This window comes from Pleurodeles waltl, chromosome 2_2 (assembly GCF_031143425.1).
Source record: "Pleurodeles waltl isolate 20211129_DDA chromosome 2_2, aPleWal1.hap1.20221129, whole genome shotgun sequence".
Classification (NCBI taxonomy): Eukaryota; Metazoa; Chordata; class Amphibia; order Caudata; family Salamandridae; genus Pleurodeles; species Pleurodeles waltl.
The window spans coordinates 164,973,166-164,990,597 of NC_090439.1; the positions used below are offsets into that span (position 1 = coordinate 164,973,166).

General features: G+C 41.5%; 1 protein-coding gene across 1 annotated transcript in view; it reads left to right on the forward strand.

Moving 5' to 3' along the window:
- Positions 1 to 17,432, forward strand: part of TMEM245 (transmembrane protein 245) — a 533,540-nt gene that overhangs the window by 471,865 nt on the left and 44,243 nt on the right. The gene's annotated exons all lie outside the window — the stretch shown is intronic.

Genomic DNA, 17,432 nt, shown 5'->3' on the forward strand with positions numbered 1-17,432 from the left:
TTAATCCCGAACTTAATTGGTGATAATCCTTGGTACTTGGGGAAGATTGAACGCTTCAAATCGGCCACAAAATATTTAACCAAAACAATTCCCTTGACCCCTTCAAGAAAATATATTGGATATTTTCCAGGTAGAGCATGTTTCATCTATTGTGGTAGGCAAATAGCAACATCTCTTTCTCCCTGCTAAAAAAACAATGACAGCCATTTTGACTCAGCATCCGACTTTAGAGACTCTAATAGTTCAAGTGAGTAAGGTGAATCTGAATGCATTTCTCCAGTTTAGAGTAATTCCAAGAAAATTGAATCCATGGGCATGAAAGGTTTCTCCCCAGTAGAGGTGTCTCTCTTGCATTCTTCTCCTTGAGCTGTTTGAGCAGTATGTGATTCTTATGACATTACAGTAATGCACTCTGGGATGTGGTGAGTGAAATTTTGCCCTGCCAGAGAATCTCTAGAACTCCTTCAGAGTAGCTGTTGAGGAAGGCTAGGATGCGGTTAAACATGGTTAGAGATCCTGTCTTAACACAATGGACTGCACTGCTTGGGTTGTGGGCACCGATCTTGAACTTTGATGCTACGTTTTGGGTGTGTGCCACCTGAATTTATAGAGACTTCCAGCCTGTCCTTCGATGGGGCCTGGCTGTTTGGTAAGAATGGAGAATGGAGATTCCCACTGGCCCAATTAACAAAGCTACCCCTCATTCTCTACGCTAGCTTTTTAATGTAATAATGTCTGTTAAGTTCTAAAATGGTGTGCTGAAAAGCCTATATTGATGTGCATTCACTGTAGATTAGCCCTTTTCTATGATGTGGTAAAGACCTAACACTTTAAGTACAATATTTCATTTTATTTTCGTATGCTACTTTTAGATGTTAATTAACATATTTTATTAACACAATAAAGAGTTTTTTGCAATTAATGATGAGTGCCCTATACAATGATTAACACAGCTGTTCCTTGCACTTAACGTTATGATTTCACAAGTCATTTTTCAGTGCTAATCAACCGCAGTATTAATTAAGATTAAGATTTCTTAATGAAAAGATCATAACTTTTATGTTTGTGTTTTATTTGAAATAAAGTGTGCCATATAACTATTTGCTTAGTTTGGCTACAGTGGTTTGCGGAAACGCAAGAAAGTTGTTTTTTGTTGTACTAATGTGTTATTCCTTTTAGACTTTGTTCCCATAAAGTGTTAGCTTGGATATAGATGTCCTATTATTAACACAAGCTTTATTCGATCAGTGGATCATCAAAGCGAATACACAATAAATAGTAGAATGAAGAAGATATAAAATGCAGTTCCAATAAAAAACCATATGAACAATACACAAAAAGAACAGAACCCCCACTACAACATTTAAAGAAACTTGTCTTCTCATAATTAAAACACATTGCTGATAGCAGAGTTACGTATACGCCATGCTGCTAGTAAATACTTGCTAACAGCATGTATTAAAACCGTAGAACAATGACTTTTTAAAATCCTCAAGTCAGAGGCACAATCTCTTATTCCCATTTCCCGGCAAATGCTACGAATCCACTTAGACCTGGGAGAAGAATAAGCGGAACAAAAAAAATAAAATGTTCAACTGTTTCAGAAGTTGTACCACATGCGGGACATATATCGATTGCTGTTTTTGTACCCCATCTACACATCAAAGACTTCAGCGGCAAGGACCCCGAGCGGAATCTAGCATATAAGCTTCTGCCTAAGATATCAGGTATAATGTCTAGATATGATTCAAACTGCGGGTACCACTTGACATCAATAAAAAGATTTGTTAGACAACCGTGAGATCTACGGGTAATGAAGTAATTCCATACATAAGACCAATATACGCGCTTCAACACTTTGGAGTGGGCTTTCTCAAGTTTGTGGGGTTTCTCCCAAAAATCTCCGAGGCCCAGGTTGCTAAACCATCTAGATACATGTTTATCCCAAGGGATAGAAGTTGAGTTGGGGCACTTTAGCAGATCTAAAAGTGAGGTCTTACAAACATCCAGTTCTGGGACGGTCCATAGCCTTACCCAATATAGAAGTGGTCTTAAAATAATTAGGTCGGCTATCCGTCTCAGGCCCAGATCTAAAAACAATGGGATCAGCAGAGTGCTGGAAGGGCAAGCACATAGAGCCCTCGCAAAGCTATTCTCTCCAATAGTTAACCTGTTGCAGTCAGAAAAGCCCCAGACCTCTGCACCAAACGCAAGAAAGTTGTTTTTTGTTGTGCTAATGTGTTATTCCTTTTAGACTTTGTTCCCATGAAGTGTTAGCTTGGATATAGATGTTCTATTGTTTTACACATAGAGAGCCTGAGAAAGTAACCTTGAATCCAGAACATGAATAAACTATGGACATGGATATATACAATTGTTTCAGATTCATACAGGAGAGGAAGATGGATGCCTTTCTCATGTTGGTAATGGGATTCTTTCCTGATGTTGCAGATATATGACTTGATGTACTTTGATTGGATAGAGGAATCCTTTGATTACCTTGCCTTGAACATTTCAATGAATCAGAAGTTTCTTTGGACATTCATTTATTGTTTTCTAATGAACTTAGAACACTCTCCATTTGTACCCAGCTTGAGCACTCTTCTGTTTGCTTGACTCGAATACTTGCCCTTTCCCATGGACACTAGTCATCCTTCCTTTTGTGTCCTGACGCCCCTGAGCCACCTGCCCCTTGTCACTTTTGCTGGTGGCCCCTGCTTGGACTTTACTATGGACTCTAAGAGATACAGACCACAATGCCCTCTTTCCTCACCCTTTCTCAGATGCTGTTAGAGAAGATTTTGATTTTTGACACTGATTGAAAAGACTCTTGACCGAGCTTCCAAATGCTGATACTTTCTATTTTTACTTATGTTTTCGCAAATTTAGTTAGTTTTATTTGACCCAGATGTCGCTTTAACAAATTATTTTTGTCCTATTTTTCCTTTTTACTTTTTGTCTTCAGATTTGTTAGCCCAGCACGTCCGTTTCTGACTTGTCCATATATGGATTTCCCTTGGACTTTATATTAATCTTGATGTATTTTGTTTGCCCTCATGTTAAGGAGGGCTGGTCAGCAGGTGTTTTCTGACCATCAAGTAGTCCTTCTGTTATTTTGTGTTGCACTAATAGAGTGCTTAGTATGTTTAATGTTGATTAAGCTTTGCTTTTTCCACCTCTTGGTACAACTCCATGGCAATTCTATATCTTTATAGTTCAGTCTTGAGACTTGTTTACATTCACCTGTGGATTATTTTCTAATAAAATCCTCTCAGTTTATTTTGCCTAGGGTTTTCTTGTGTGGCGACATTGATTATACTGTAAATTGCTAAATGTTTTGTTGATTTGTGATGCCCCTATCTCTTACCTACAGTAAGGGTGAAAAGGTTTGCCAACCTTGTTTAAAGCATACATGTAAAGGAAATGTGTCATCAAATTTGGTAGCAAAGTAGTGGTTTACTCCCACAAGAGGGAGAGAGAGATAGAGCTAATGTTAGGGGACCCTTAGTCTTAAAATGCAGATTTTTTTTTTAGCGAACTTCACATTTTTGTTCGCATGGTTTGTTTGGATTGAAGAAGTTCCAGCTTCGTTCCTTTGCAGCAGATGTGTGAGTATTAATGGGGTTTGCGTTTTGCTTTGCGTTGGCTTAAGATTGCGGTGAAGTGTGATGTGGTGACGGTGTATGGCGCTTTTTGAATGTGTGTGGCACTTTTTGCTAAAATGTTGTAGCTGTTGTTGAACGAGTCTGTTGTGGCTTAAGATCCAGGGATGACGCACAAGTGTAGAAGGCACTTAGTTAATTTATGGTTTGCAATGTAAGGTGCTTGTTGTGCGACATTGACAGTACCAATAGTATTACATGAGTGAATGAGGGTGGTTGGTATTAAGTGAATCCTGAGTGCACATGGAGGAACTGGATCAACTGGAGTGAAATCTGCTGGTCAAGTCTCATTCGTTGTGCTAGTGTGAAAGCATAGTTGGAAGGCATTTCTCTATGCTTCTTTGAAGTGTTTGATTTCCCTATCCTGTAGTATGCAAACAGTTGTTGTTGGTTTTTGCTTGCATTACTTTGCATTAGGTTTGTGTGAAGAGCAGTTGTAAAGTAGGGTGAGCTGCTGCAAGGAGTGAGTTAATGTCACATTGTGTTGCACTGGTATTGGTCAGTTGGTGTGAAGCCAAGCTGGTGTTGGTGGACTTAATCACAGAGTGTTGCGCTGCGTTTGGTTGAAAACAGCACAAGAGATTGTGGGAACAAATATATTTCTTATTGCGAACGAAAAGTTGAATTGCAAATTTATTGAAATACTGAAAACGTAGTACTGTAAAGCATTGAAAAATGTATTAAAAAGTGATGTGTTTATCCTAGTTAGTGAGGAAGTAGAGACTTCACCTCTCTGAAGGTACAACAAGTCATTATGTTATGTCCAACAAAGGTCTTCATGCATGTTTGTGGCTTGAACCTTTGCTCAAGATGACAGAGAAAGAAGGTGCATTAGCATTTCCTCGCTATGGAACATTTCATTTGAGAATTACTGAACGGTTAACAGACATGTAATTTTAGATGAAACCACCTTCAAGACCTTCCCAATTTGAGGCACTTAATACTTGGCAAGACTTAGCTCATCAGAGACAGAAAGAGAAATAAGAGGGTAGAGTAAAGAAAGCAATAAGAACAGTTGCTGAAGAAAGGTGGGATAATCAGCTAAAAGCTTGGAGAGACATTATAGAGGGAATTAGATTATGTCCTGTTATAACTAGTGAAGAAGGAGAAAGCACTAAACCAAAGGCAAAGAAAAAGTCAGAAAAGCCAGAACCAACAAACAAAACATAGAAAAAGACTGAGGTCTGTGAAAGTTATTCAGACGATGATTACTTTATAAACCAGTTGTTGTTAAATCGTCCGCCTCCATATAATTCTGATGAGATAGGAATGTCAGTTGACACATCACAAAATAAAGTCTGTGATATTCCTATTGCGTCTAATGAGCAAAATATTAAACGTATCAGTCCAAATTTGAATCACGTTGCACAGAGTCATAACCAAACAGTCCTGAAAGTGTAAAGCCAGAATTTAAATATGACTGGACAAGGTTTCGAATCAAGTCATCCATGACAGAATTTAAATACATATTTTACAGGACAGAACTTTGAATCAAATCAGCCAAGACAGATTTAAATACGAATATCTGAAAGAGACTTGTAGAAGCAGATTCCTTACATTTTGAATTCCCCTGGGCGTCAGTCTGGATCCTGAGATTTTTCTTCGAGCAGTACCCCTACACAACTTTAAGTGGTGTCGGTCGACTCCACATCTGTCATCGGCGTCATGCGACAAAATGGTACTGGATACCTGGTATAGATAGATGGAAATTGAGAGGTTGTTAAGAATTGTGTTGATTGTGAAAGTTCAGACAAATCTCAGTGACATTTAGGTGCCCATTATGTCCTATTAATTGTCTGTGTGTGCCGTGGGAGAAGGTTAAGAGTGATATCATGGGTCCGGTATGGCATGAAGAAGAATGTAATGTGTATTTGAACGTATTGATGGATACTTTTTCAAAATGGCCTGAAGTGGAATTTATGGGAAGTGTGGATCCAAGGAGCTCTACTTATAATAATTTGAAGGTAGTGGATAAGTTGTGAATGACTCTATAACTGTTTGTGTTGTTTAAGTTTGTTTTTTAAGAGGGGAAAAACACTTTTCCTAACTATAACCATTAACCTTGTTTATTTTATTGAATTTCAGTGTTTTTTTAATCTTTTAATAAAAATGAGTCCAGTGTCGTTGAGTGGAGGAGAGTGTTGTAAAGTCCATTGTCGTACAGCAGAGTATTGTAGAGTGGAGTGGCTTATTGTACAGTGTAGTAAAGTGTTATACAGTGTAGTGGCATGGTGTCTCATATAGTGGAGTCAAATATCTTAGACTGGAGTGGCGAGTTTTACGGTTGACTGGTAAGTCATACACCAAAGTAGGGTGTTGTATACTGCCATAGAGTGGAATAGACAATTTTAGAGTGAAGTAGGGTGAAACAGACTGCAGAACTGTTGAGTGGAGTGTTGGGAAGTACACTGGAGAAGAGTGTAGCAGAGTGGAGTGCGATATCATACAGCCATAGTACCATAGTATACCATACCATAGTTGAATATTGTAGAGTGAAGTTGCATACAGTGGTGTTGCGGACAGTAGAACGTTGTAGAGCAGAGTATGGTACGGCGGTGTAGCGTGGAATATAGTGGAGTAGTGTCCGACTACAGAGGTGTGGAGTGCAATAGAGAGGCATAGCATACAGTTGAGTAAAGTGTCATAAATTAAAGTACTGTGTCATTCAGTATTGGAAGGTGTTGTAGACTACAGTGAAGTACATTGGCACACTGTTTAGTTGAGATCTGCAGAGTGGTGGTGTACAGTAAAGTGGATTGGCATACAGTGGAGTAGGGTAAGTTGGATGGAGTAAAATGGCATACAAAGAGTTGTGTGGCATACAAAGAGGTGCATGTGTACAGTGTCATTTATTGGACTAGTGTCATAGAGCGGCTTGGTGTTTTACAGTGGCATACAGTATAGTACAGTGTTGTACTGTGGAGTATAGCGATAGACGGTAAAGTGTCGGAGAGTGGTGTACAGTGTTGTAGAGTGGAGCTGCATATAGTAATGTATCAAACAGTGGAGCTACATAGAGTGGATTGATGTACAGTAGGGTAGAGCGAGGTAGTCTTGTACAGTAAAGTGGAGTGGTGAAGCATAGTGTAAATGTGAGATATTGTGTTGTTGCTTGACTGAGATGTGAGCCCCAGTCAGGCAGCAACCACAACCTTTGCCAGGGTAAGGCACAAGCCAGCCTTAAATGAGCCTGTGCTCAACAGTCGTGTAACTTGACACTGAACAATCAGGCTTAGCTTAGAGGAAATGTTTAAAGTATTTGTGCTTCACACAGTAATAAAGTGAAAGCATCACATAAAAAGGATCCCACACCAAGTTAAAAGCAATGTGAGCTTTCTTTAAAACAATATAACAAGATCAAAATGACAAAGATCCAATCAGTAGTACTGGAGATATGCAATTTTGAAGATTTTAGTGAAAAGAGCAGCAAAAAGCACAAAGTGCCAACTGTGGATATCTGGTTGTGCCGGACTGGGGCAAAGTCACAAGTTCAGGCCAACCACCACGAAGCATAGGCTAGCTACAGAGAACCCAGTTAGGCCAACTGAAAAGAGAACCTTAAATCCTAGTTTGTGGAGCGTTGCAAGGATCCATGTCAAAGATGTGCAGTCGAAGTAATGCCTCATTTCCAAGATGCGGCGAGGCTCCGATGAGAGGGCCTGCGCTGTCCAATGCATCGGTTATGAAGAGCTGCGATACGGAGAATGGCATCTTCGTTGAGGCTTTTGATGACGAGAAATGTCATGGTCTGCGATGAAGATGCATCACACAATCCAAATGGTGCAGCAGTTATGAAGAACTGTGATGCAGGTCTTTGTGACAGATCCAATCCACACTGCAGCTGCAGTGCCTCGGTTCTGTTCGGGTTTGCACCACACAGCGTAGACGATGCATTGATTCTGCTGAATTCACAAAGGCTGGCAGAGCACCTAAGATTACATCCGGCGGTCCAGGACTGGGGTGGCACCACTTGGCAGGGTAGACTCAGAGATGGCAAAGTCCAGGTGCAGATGCAAGGTTGTTGGAAATCTGTTGTGTCCCTGGAGCTTCAGGTCAGGAGGCCAGCCAATTAGCCCTTGGAGTCACTTTGGGTTCAAGAGATGCAGGTCTAGTCCTTCTCAACCATGCACTCAAGAGGCAGAGTGGCAGCCCTTTACTCAGCACAGCAGTCTTTCTTCTTGGAGTAGCCACAGGTCCAGAAGTGTGCTGAAAAGTTGGTTTCTGAGGTCTGTTATTTATACACAGTTGTGACTTTGAAGTGGGGTGAAGTTCCTAGAGCCTTGCCTTTGAAGTGCGCATGTGTCCTGCCTTCCTGGCTCTGGCTCTAGACTAACTACAGGGGGTATGCATCCTTTGTGTTGAGACAGGACACAGCCTATGTAACTGTAAGTGGGGCTGGTCCAGCTCCTTCCTCCCATCCTTCCAGTAATGACTCATCCAGTCACACCTAAGCTTCCAATTCTGTGTGGCTGTTTGATGAATACGCAAAGCCAAACTGTCACCCCACACCCAGCCATGTGACCTAGAGAAAGTGGCATTTTCAGAATTGTAATTTTAAAACAGACTTCACCACAAGTAAGGATTTTAAATTGTAATTCCAGACATGCAGGGCTTACCCGTTCCTGTTTGGAAATTACACTGTAATAAGGTAATTCAAATGCTATCCTATAGGAGGGGTAGGCTTTACATTAGTGAAAATCAAATTTGACTTTTTCACTTCCAGGACTTGTAAAATACACTGTAACCGGCCTATAGGGTTATCCAGGGCCTACCTTAGGGTGTGGCTTATATGTATTAAAAAGGAAGGTTTGAGCCTTGCAAAAGGTTTTCTTTGCCTGTTTAAAATGGCAGTTTAAAATTGCACATACAGGCTGCAATGGCAGGCCTGAGGCATGTTTAAAATGCTACTTAAGTGGGAGGCACAATCAGTGCTGCAGGCCCACTAGTAGTATTTAATGTATAGGCCCTGGGCATAGGTAATGCCATTGTTCGATGGCATGTGTGGTTGTAGATACACATGATCTGCATGCTTCTGCCATCTAGTGTTGTTTGGAGTGTTGCAAGTTGTTTTTCTTTCTAAAAAGCATTTTTGAGTCACAGAATCGAGTGATTCCACCTTCTCTATGATATTGTGGATGAGCATCAACTCCTTTGTTTGATTCTTTTCTCTCTGCCGTCGGATTTGGACGTGTGTCTCTTTGCTCCGTTCTCCCTTTGCTCCAGTTTCAAAATGTTTCTTCTGTCTTTTCTTAAATCAACGCTACTGTCGTCAATCTTGCTTATTTATTATCAGCTTCATCTCACTCCTTCGTTTTGGGAACCAACCAAGCACCCTTCCGGGCTTCTTCACCCTTTCGGGCCTACCTCAGTCGTGTGGCACTGAACAGCATGTTGTGCTGATGGAACAAATGCCTTTTTCTTTCTACCCTCGATGCAAGCAAGTTCCCGCACATCTCATGCGTAACCAGTGTATCTCCCTCAAGAGGCCAACTGCGATGCCTGCAGATCCTTCCGGTTGAAAAAGATGCTTCAGGACCGGAGGGCTCGATGACTAGAGATGGCGCACCTGACCCCAGAAGACACTCTGGACATCTTTGAGGAGGAGCACGCCCAGTAGTAGCCGGAACAGGAGAGCCCTTCTCCATCCAGAACTCCGGCGTCCAGACAGACATCCAAAGCCAAAAGTCACACAGGTGCAACTCCCTTCGGGCCATGGCTGGCTCTGAAAAACTGGCTGTGATGCCCCACCTTCTGACTTGGCACTGAAAATCGCCAAATCAAAGCCTTTTGCCTCAACCTAAACATCTTTGGTCTGAGACAGCGGTCTCATTCCACCATGAACCTTGGCACCGACCACTTGGGCACCGAGCCAACTAAGCACCACCTCAGTTTCAGTACTGATGAAAGGGCACTGATCAAAAACTTTGGTGCCAAAAACAATGGATTCGACTTCTTCAGAACTGAAAGACTCTAGTCAGTCTTTGGCCACTCCATCTCCAGTTGAACACATTTTTACGACTAAGGATGCTTGTCAGCGCCGCCTCCAAAAACAAGAGGGTACAGGATGTATCATTGCATCTCCCCCATACCATCAAGAGAAAATTATCTTTTCAGGAGGCTCTGGACAAATCACTACCTCCAAAGATCAAGGAAACAGCAATCAGCATTAATAAGTCTTTTCCTCTTCGTCCCCCTCCTCCTCCTCCTCCACTACCTTCTCCACCACCTCTGTCTCCTCCACCCTCATCCCCTCCTCATTCACCCACCTTCCCTACTGAGGCAGACATAACACCACAGGGTTCCCCGTTATTCACTAGGGAAGAATTAGGTGACGCACACCAGGACCTAGATCCTTGGGATACATATGACCCTGATCTCACAATCTATATGGATCCAGATCTATACCCTGTACGACCTTCACCACCAGAGGATGCTCCATCCTCCCAACAAGTGATTGCTAGAGCAGTTGCCTTCCACAATGTCGACCTTCACAGGGACCCTATTGGGCAAGACTTTCTTTTTGACACCTTAACGTCAACCCATAGGGATATTAGGTTGCTCCCTGGCATGCGTCGTCATGCTGACAACACATTTTAGGACCCAGTTCGCTCTATAACTATCACTCCTAGGGATGATAAAAAGTACAAGGCTGTACCCTTGAATTCTATATATAAGATCTCCAGTCCCACCAGATTCTATTGTGGAGACTACAATATGTAAACAGGCCAATAGTCAAGCCACCGGGGACTCTCCTCCCCCTCATAAGGAAGGTAAAAAGATTGATGCCGCAGTTAAAAGAGAGGCTGCGCAAGCAGACAATCACTGGTGTATCGCCAACTCATAAGCTTTACTTGTGAGAGATGATCAGGCTTACTGGGATGAAATGAAGGAGTTCCTACAAAATCTCCCAGTTGAACACCATAAAATGGGGCAACAGATTGTGCCATCCGATGTGCCCTCGATGCCATGGACACTGCTGCACGTGGTATCAACACTGCCGTTTTAGTTAGGAGACATGTCTGGCTTAGGTGCTCAGGTTTCAAACCTGAGGTACAACAAGCAGTATTAAATATGCCCTTCGATAAGGTGCATCTTTTCGGCCCTCAAGTGGACTCCACCCTTGAGAAGCTGAAGAAAGGCACAGACACTGCAAAGGCCATGGGCGCTTTCCTATCTTCCTCACAAAGAGGTACTTTTCTTCACCCCAAATTAAGAGGTGGTTAAAAAACACAACCTCAGAGGCCTCTACATCTCAGGTCAGACGGCCTTCCAGCCCCTACTCACAAGGATTCTATAAAGGCACCTATAAAGGTAACAGTGCAAGAGGTAGAGGTAAGACGACTACCACCGGCTCCTGTACCTCAACAGCTAAGCAGTGACTCCCTATGCCTACACCCCTCCCCCCACCTCCCCCACTCCACAGCTGTTGAGGGACAACTTCAAGATTTCTATACACCGTGGGTCAACATTACTTCGGACCAATGGGTCCTATCCATTATCCAACATGGTTATGATCTGGAGCTCATTACTACTCCTCCAAACATTCCCCCTCAGTCTCAAAAGCTCCTGCAGAAACACCTCCTTCTCACACAAGAAGTACAATCACTTGTTTTCAAAGGAGCCTTCAAGCCAGTTCCAATACAATATCAAGTAACAGGAGTATACTCTCCATGCTTTCTTATTACCAAAAAAGACTGCTCTCTCAGGCCCATTCTTGACCTAAGCCCCTGAAGCATTAAATTCTATCCGAACACTTCCACATGGTCACTCTTCAAGACGTTGTCCCACTTCTACAAAAGGGTGACTTTATGACTGCTCTGGATTTCAAGGATTCCCACTTCCATATACCCATTCACCCTGCACATCGCAAATACCTCAGATTCGTGATTGCAGGAAAACACTATCAATTCAAGGTTCTACCTTTCGAAGTTACCACAGCTCCAGGGGTCTTCACAAAATGATTAACAATATTAGCAGCGCATCTCAGAAGACAAAATGTACGTGTGTTCCATTATCTAGACGACTGTCTCATCAAAGCCAGCATGTTGTCACAATGCTTACACCACACTCACATGACAGTGGACCTGCTGCACAGCCTAGGTTTCACACTCAACTTGCTCAAATCCCACCTTCAACCTTTCCAGATACAGCCATATTTAGGAGCTATACTCAATGCAGAATTAGGGATTGCATACCCCAATCCGGAACTTGTTCACAACTTTCAGTCTCTCCTTCCACATTTTTGAGAGAATTGTTCATACCCGGTTAGGACCATAATGCGACTGTTAGGGATGATGGCCTCCTGCATTGCCATCGTTCCCCATGCCAGACTCCACATGCATCCTGTAAAGCAATGTCTGTCTCGTCAATGGGCTCAATCACAAGGACACCGGGAAGATTTGTTGTTAGACTGCATACTCACCACTTTACAGTGGTGGAGCACTACCAATCTCTTAAGGGGCTGCCTTTTCTGGACCCTGTATGTAAGATCACTCTCCCAACAGAGGCCTCACACACATGCTGGGACGCTCACCTTCAGGACTTCTCTGTGTGGGGCCATTGGGATTCTCATTATCAATCTATAACCACAAGCTTCCTAGAGCTTCAGGCATTATTTCTAGCCTTAAAAGCATTTATTCATCACCTCTCTCACAAAGTTGTCCTAGTCCACACAGACAACAAGGTCACTCCAATTGTCATAACTCTGTCAGACAGTATGGAAATTTTCTTGCCACCATCACATTCACATAGTCGCAAAGGATCACTCAGGAACGGACAGTGACATTGCAGACCTGCTCAGCAGGATGCAGCAACAAGTCCACGAATGGGAGCTCACCCACAAGTCCTTCAAGATTACTTCGGAAAGTGGGGAACACCTTAGATAGATGTTTTCGCCACATCAGAAAACACAAAATGCCTAAGCTTCGCCTCCAGTTGCCCACACCCTCAATCAAAAGACAATGCTCTATGGATGAACTGGTCAGTGATATTTGCCTGTGCTTTACCCGTCTCCCTCCTCCATTCCATTTCTAGCTCGACAAATAAGGCAAACATCTCTCAAAATGATCTTTGTAGCGCCAACATGGGCATGCTAGCCCTGGCTCACCACACTACTGAATATTTCAGTAGTCCCTCACAAGAAACTTCTAACAGGCCAGACCTTCTCACTCAAAACCAAGCTCAGGTCAGATAACCAGACCCCAAATCTCTCAACCTTGTGACCTGGCTCCTGAGGTCATAGAGTTTGGTTATCTAGATCTGCCTGCAGAGTGCATGGACATCCTTAGAGAAGCTTGTAAACCCATTACCAGAGCATGTTAGGCTGCAAAGTGGAAGCGCTTTGTTTGCTGCTATCGGCCCAAGCATATTAATTACATCAAAGCTACCGTCCAAGACATTGTCTGTTACTTGATCATTTACAAAAAGCTAATTTAGTCTACACCTCTATTTGCTTACATCATGCAGCTATAGCTGCATACTTACAAAATAGACAACACAAATCCCTCTTTAGGATTCCAGTAATTAAAGCATTCATGGAAGGTCTTAAAAGGCTCATTCTACCAAGAATGCTCCATGTGCACCAACATGGAACCTCAATATTGTCCTTAGTAGACTTATGGGTCCTCCTTTTGAGCCTCTTCACTCGTGTCCTCCTCAATACCTCTCAGGGAAAGTGGCCTTTTTAGTCTCTCAGATGTATTAGTGAGCTCCAGGCACTAACCTTGGAAGGGCCATTCTTTCAGATTCATAAAGACAAGGTGGCTCTTTGCACCAGTCCGAAGTTCCTTCCTAAGGTGATCTCTCAATTCCATATTAATCAATCCCTCAAGTTACCAATCTTCTTCCCGCAGCCTGACTCAGTTGCTGAAAGAGCTCTTCACACTTTAGACATTAAATATGCATTAATGTTCTACATTGATGGAACAAAGGAGTTCAAAAAGACTAAACAACTTTTTATAGCTTTCTCGTTACCTCATAAAGGCAATCCAGTATCCAAAAACAGCATAGCTAGGTGGCTAGTTAAATGTATTCAAACCTGTTATGCTAAAGCAAAAAAAAAATCCTGTCACTCCCAGAGCACATACTACCAGGAAGAAGAAAGCCACCATGGCTTTCTTTGGAAACATACCCATAGCTGACATTTTTAAAAGGAGCTACATGGCTTAAACCAGTGGTTCCCAACCTGTGGTCTGGGGACCCCTGGGGGTCCATGAAGCCTTATTAGGAGGTCCGCGACCGCTTAAAAAATAAAAAAATATTAACAGATTAGGTCCACAGCTTTCAGTAATGATTCAGTGGGGGGGCGGGGTGGGCCTGATTCCAAAAATCACTTATTGGGGGTCCCCAGGTTTCAGTAATGATACAGTGGGGGTCCACAAAAGTAAAAAGGTTATAATGTTGGACAGTAGATTACATGGGGATAGAGTGGAATAAAGTGTAGAGGGGCATAGAGTGTAGTAAACTTTTATATAGTGGGGATTTATGAAGTGGAGGACAATGGACAATGTCTTAGAGTGGAGTACACTGCAGTGGCATAGAGTGGATTACCGTAAAATGGAGTAGCATACAGTGGAATGGCATACAATTGAATACTGTACATTGGAGTGGCATTGAGTGGAATAGCGTAGAGTGGGGTGGTCTAGACTGGAGTAGGATATAGTGGATTAGCGTAGAGTGGAATTGCATACATTGAAGTGGCGTAACGTAGTGTTGAAGAAACTGTTATAAATTGTAGAGGCATCTCATGGAGTAGCATGCGGTGGAATTGCGTAGAGTGGAGTGGCGTACAGTGGAATAGTGTAGAGTGGAGTGGCAGAGATTGGAGTAGCATAAACTGCAGTGGTACACTGAAGTGGTATAAACTGGAGTTGGGTAGAGTGCACTAGCATACAGTGTAGTGGTGTCCAGTGGACTAGCGTATCATGGAGTGGCATGGAGTGGCATACACTGGCATGGCATATAGTGGTGTACAGTATTGTGACATACAGCGAAATAGCATACAGTGACGTATTGCACAATAAAGTGGTATGTAGTAGAATGAGGTAGAGTGGAATTGCGTATAGTAGTGTTTAGTGGAGTGGCATACACTGAAATGGTATAAGGTAGAGTAGTGTACATTGAAATAGTGTAGAGTGGAGTGTTGTACAGCGGAGTGGCATAGAGTGTAAAAAGCATATAGTGGATTAGCGTACAGTGGAGTGGTGTACACTATAGTGCCATACAGTGGAGTAGGTAGAGTGTAATAGTATTCAGTGGAGTGCTGTATTTTGGAGTGGCATCCAGTGGAATAGTGTGGAATGAAGTGTTGTAGAGAACCATAGTCTGGAGTGGCATAGAGAGTATTTATGTACAGTGGAATAGCATAGAGTGGAGGGTTGTAGAGTGGAGTGGTAGAGGGTGGAATATTGTACAGTGGAGTGGCATACATTGGAATGATGTAGAGTTGAATAGCGTATAGTGGAGTAGTGTCCAGTGGAGTGATGTAGACTGGAGGTGCTTTCAGTGTAAGAGCATAGTGTAGTGGTGCACAGTAGAGTTGCATATAGTGTAATAGCTTGGAGTGGCGTAGAGTGGAATAGCATATAGTGGAGTGGTGTACAGTAGAGTGGCGTAAGGATGTATGTGAAATTTAGCAGCAATGTAGATTGTGGTGTGCAAAGTAAAGCAAAGCATTTCACTGCCTTGCGTTTCTCCAGATTTACCAAGCAAGAGAAAAGAGAGGCATGTTTTTTTTTTACTACACGTTGGCTGTGTTTTATGGGTAGGTAGAGGAATATTTTAGATTTTTTTGTACTTATTTTTAAATAAGTGTACGGTGTACTATTCTAGTAACAAGTAAGTACCATATTTTTAGGACATTTGTTAGGTACTTCCTCAGTACTCGGTACACTTTTTTTTTTTCATTCACAGAATTAAATGTTAAAAATTGTAATTACACTGTACTACTATACTGATAAATAGTGCATTGCAGTGTTTTTTTCAGTTCAGTATTTTTTTAATTTTTTTTAAAATATATGGAAGCATATTATTTTTCCCTACCTATTGTCACTTTACTGAAGTGGTAATAGGCACGGAAATATATAAAACCTAATACTTCTAGGTCCTAAGCCAGAATACTGGCAAAATGGCCTTAAAATAACCTGAGTTTTGTTAGGTAGTCATTATTCAATGGATCAGCTGCTCACCATAATGTATAATCTTTCCTAATTTCATGTAAATCCATTCAGCCGTTTCTTTGCTACGTTAAATACTATTGCCTGTGGAAAAAGCGTTGGTGTAAAAAAAAATGTTTTGGATCCCCCCTCCTTTTGTCTGTTCATTCCCTTTATGATACACAAAAATTTACATCATCACAAAATGTCGAAAAATGCCATAGGTCTGGAAAGTCTTGCGGAGATTCGTCAAATGGGTGGAAGTTATTAGGGAGCAAAGTTATAAGGAACTCTTATCTCTGGGAATCCCAGCTATAACTACTGTGTGTCAATCAGATTTATTATGATTTTTTTTATTTTTATCTATTGTATGTTATGTATTTGTTTATTAGTTTATATAACCATGTGACCATAAATGTGTCTCTTAGTTGTTTGTTTAGTTATTCAGTCTAGTTTATTATTTGGGCTTCCTTGCTACTTTTAGCATGATTGTGCTACATATGGAGCCCAAAGTGAATGAAAGCCAAATGTTGTTTTAAAAATTTAGATTTTTTTTTCTTTTCTTCTAGTGGCCAATTATTATGGCCTCCATTTAGTAGTTTGTGTAGCTCACTGTTCCATTTTGTTGTACAGGAGTGCATAAGGGAGAGGGTTTCTGTTTAGCTTGTTGGGCATGTTTTTATTTTGTGAGCCAGAGAGCATGCAAAGAAAATGTACGTAGAGTAAGATGTATTTTATTTGTTATATATTTGTTTATTGGTTTTCATTAGCATGTGATCTTAAATGGGTCTTTCATTTGTTGATGTTATAAGTCTGAGACTTTACACATGCAGTCTACTTTATTTGTTGGGATGCTTTGCTTCTTTTAGCAGTCTTATGCTTCACAAATATCACTAGGTTTGTGACCCTTATAACTTCATAACCACTTCATAACATCTCTAGCAGTAGCGAAAAAGATCTACGTAGTCTATTGTGCATTGCTTTAAAATTTAATTACAGTCTGCCTAGCTCTTTTGCCGCTACATCCAATATAAAAAGTCTATGTAAAAGGCATGAGTGATAAGTGACTACATTAACGTTTTGAGCTAAAAAAAAAAAAAACACAGAAATTCACCACTGATAGTTAGCATAGCTATAACTTGTGCCCCCATCATGTACTGCTATGACTTTACATATGACATTACTCATGACATGTTCTATGACATCACTGATGACATTTTCCACTGAGTGTGTTTGTTTTATAGTTTACATAGTGGCTGGTAAGTACCGTATTACTTTTCTACCTACTTTTGTACGGCCTGTGTCCACTTAATCGGTGTAAGTGTTCACAAAACGCATGTCCTCCTAATTCACCATAGGTGTGTAGAGGTATCATAAGCAGCCTTGAGATATTAGACAGAATCATCTCAGCATGTAAATTTGTACCTAATATAGAAGACTGTGTGACAAGGTACTAACCTATGTACATGTGCTTGTATTGCTTCATAAGATGGGCCATCTGTAATGTTTTCACCACTGTATGAAGGCTGCAGATAGTATGGTTTTTAGCACCTTCAGACCTTGGTTATCTTAAGTGAATAGTTGCTTTTAGGACAGGTTTTGCATAGTGTACGGAGTG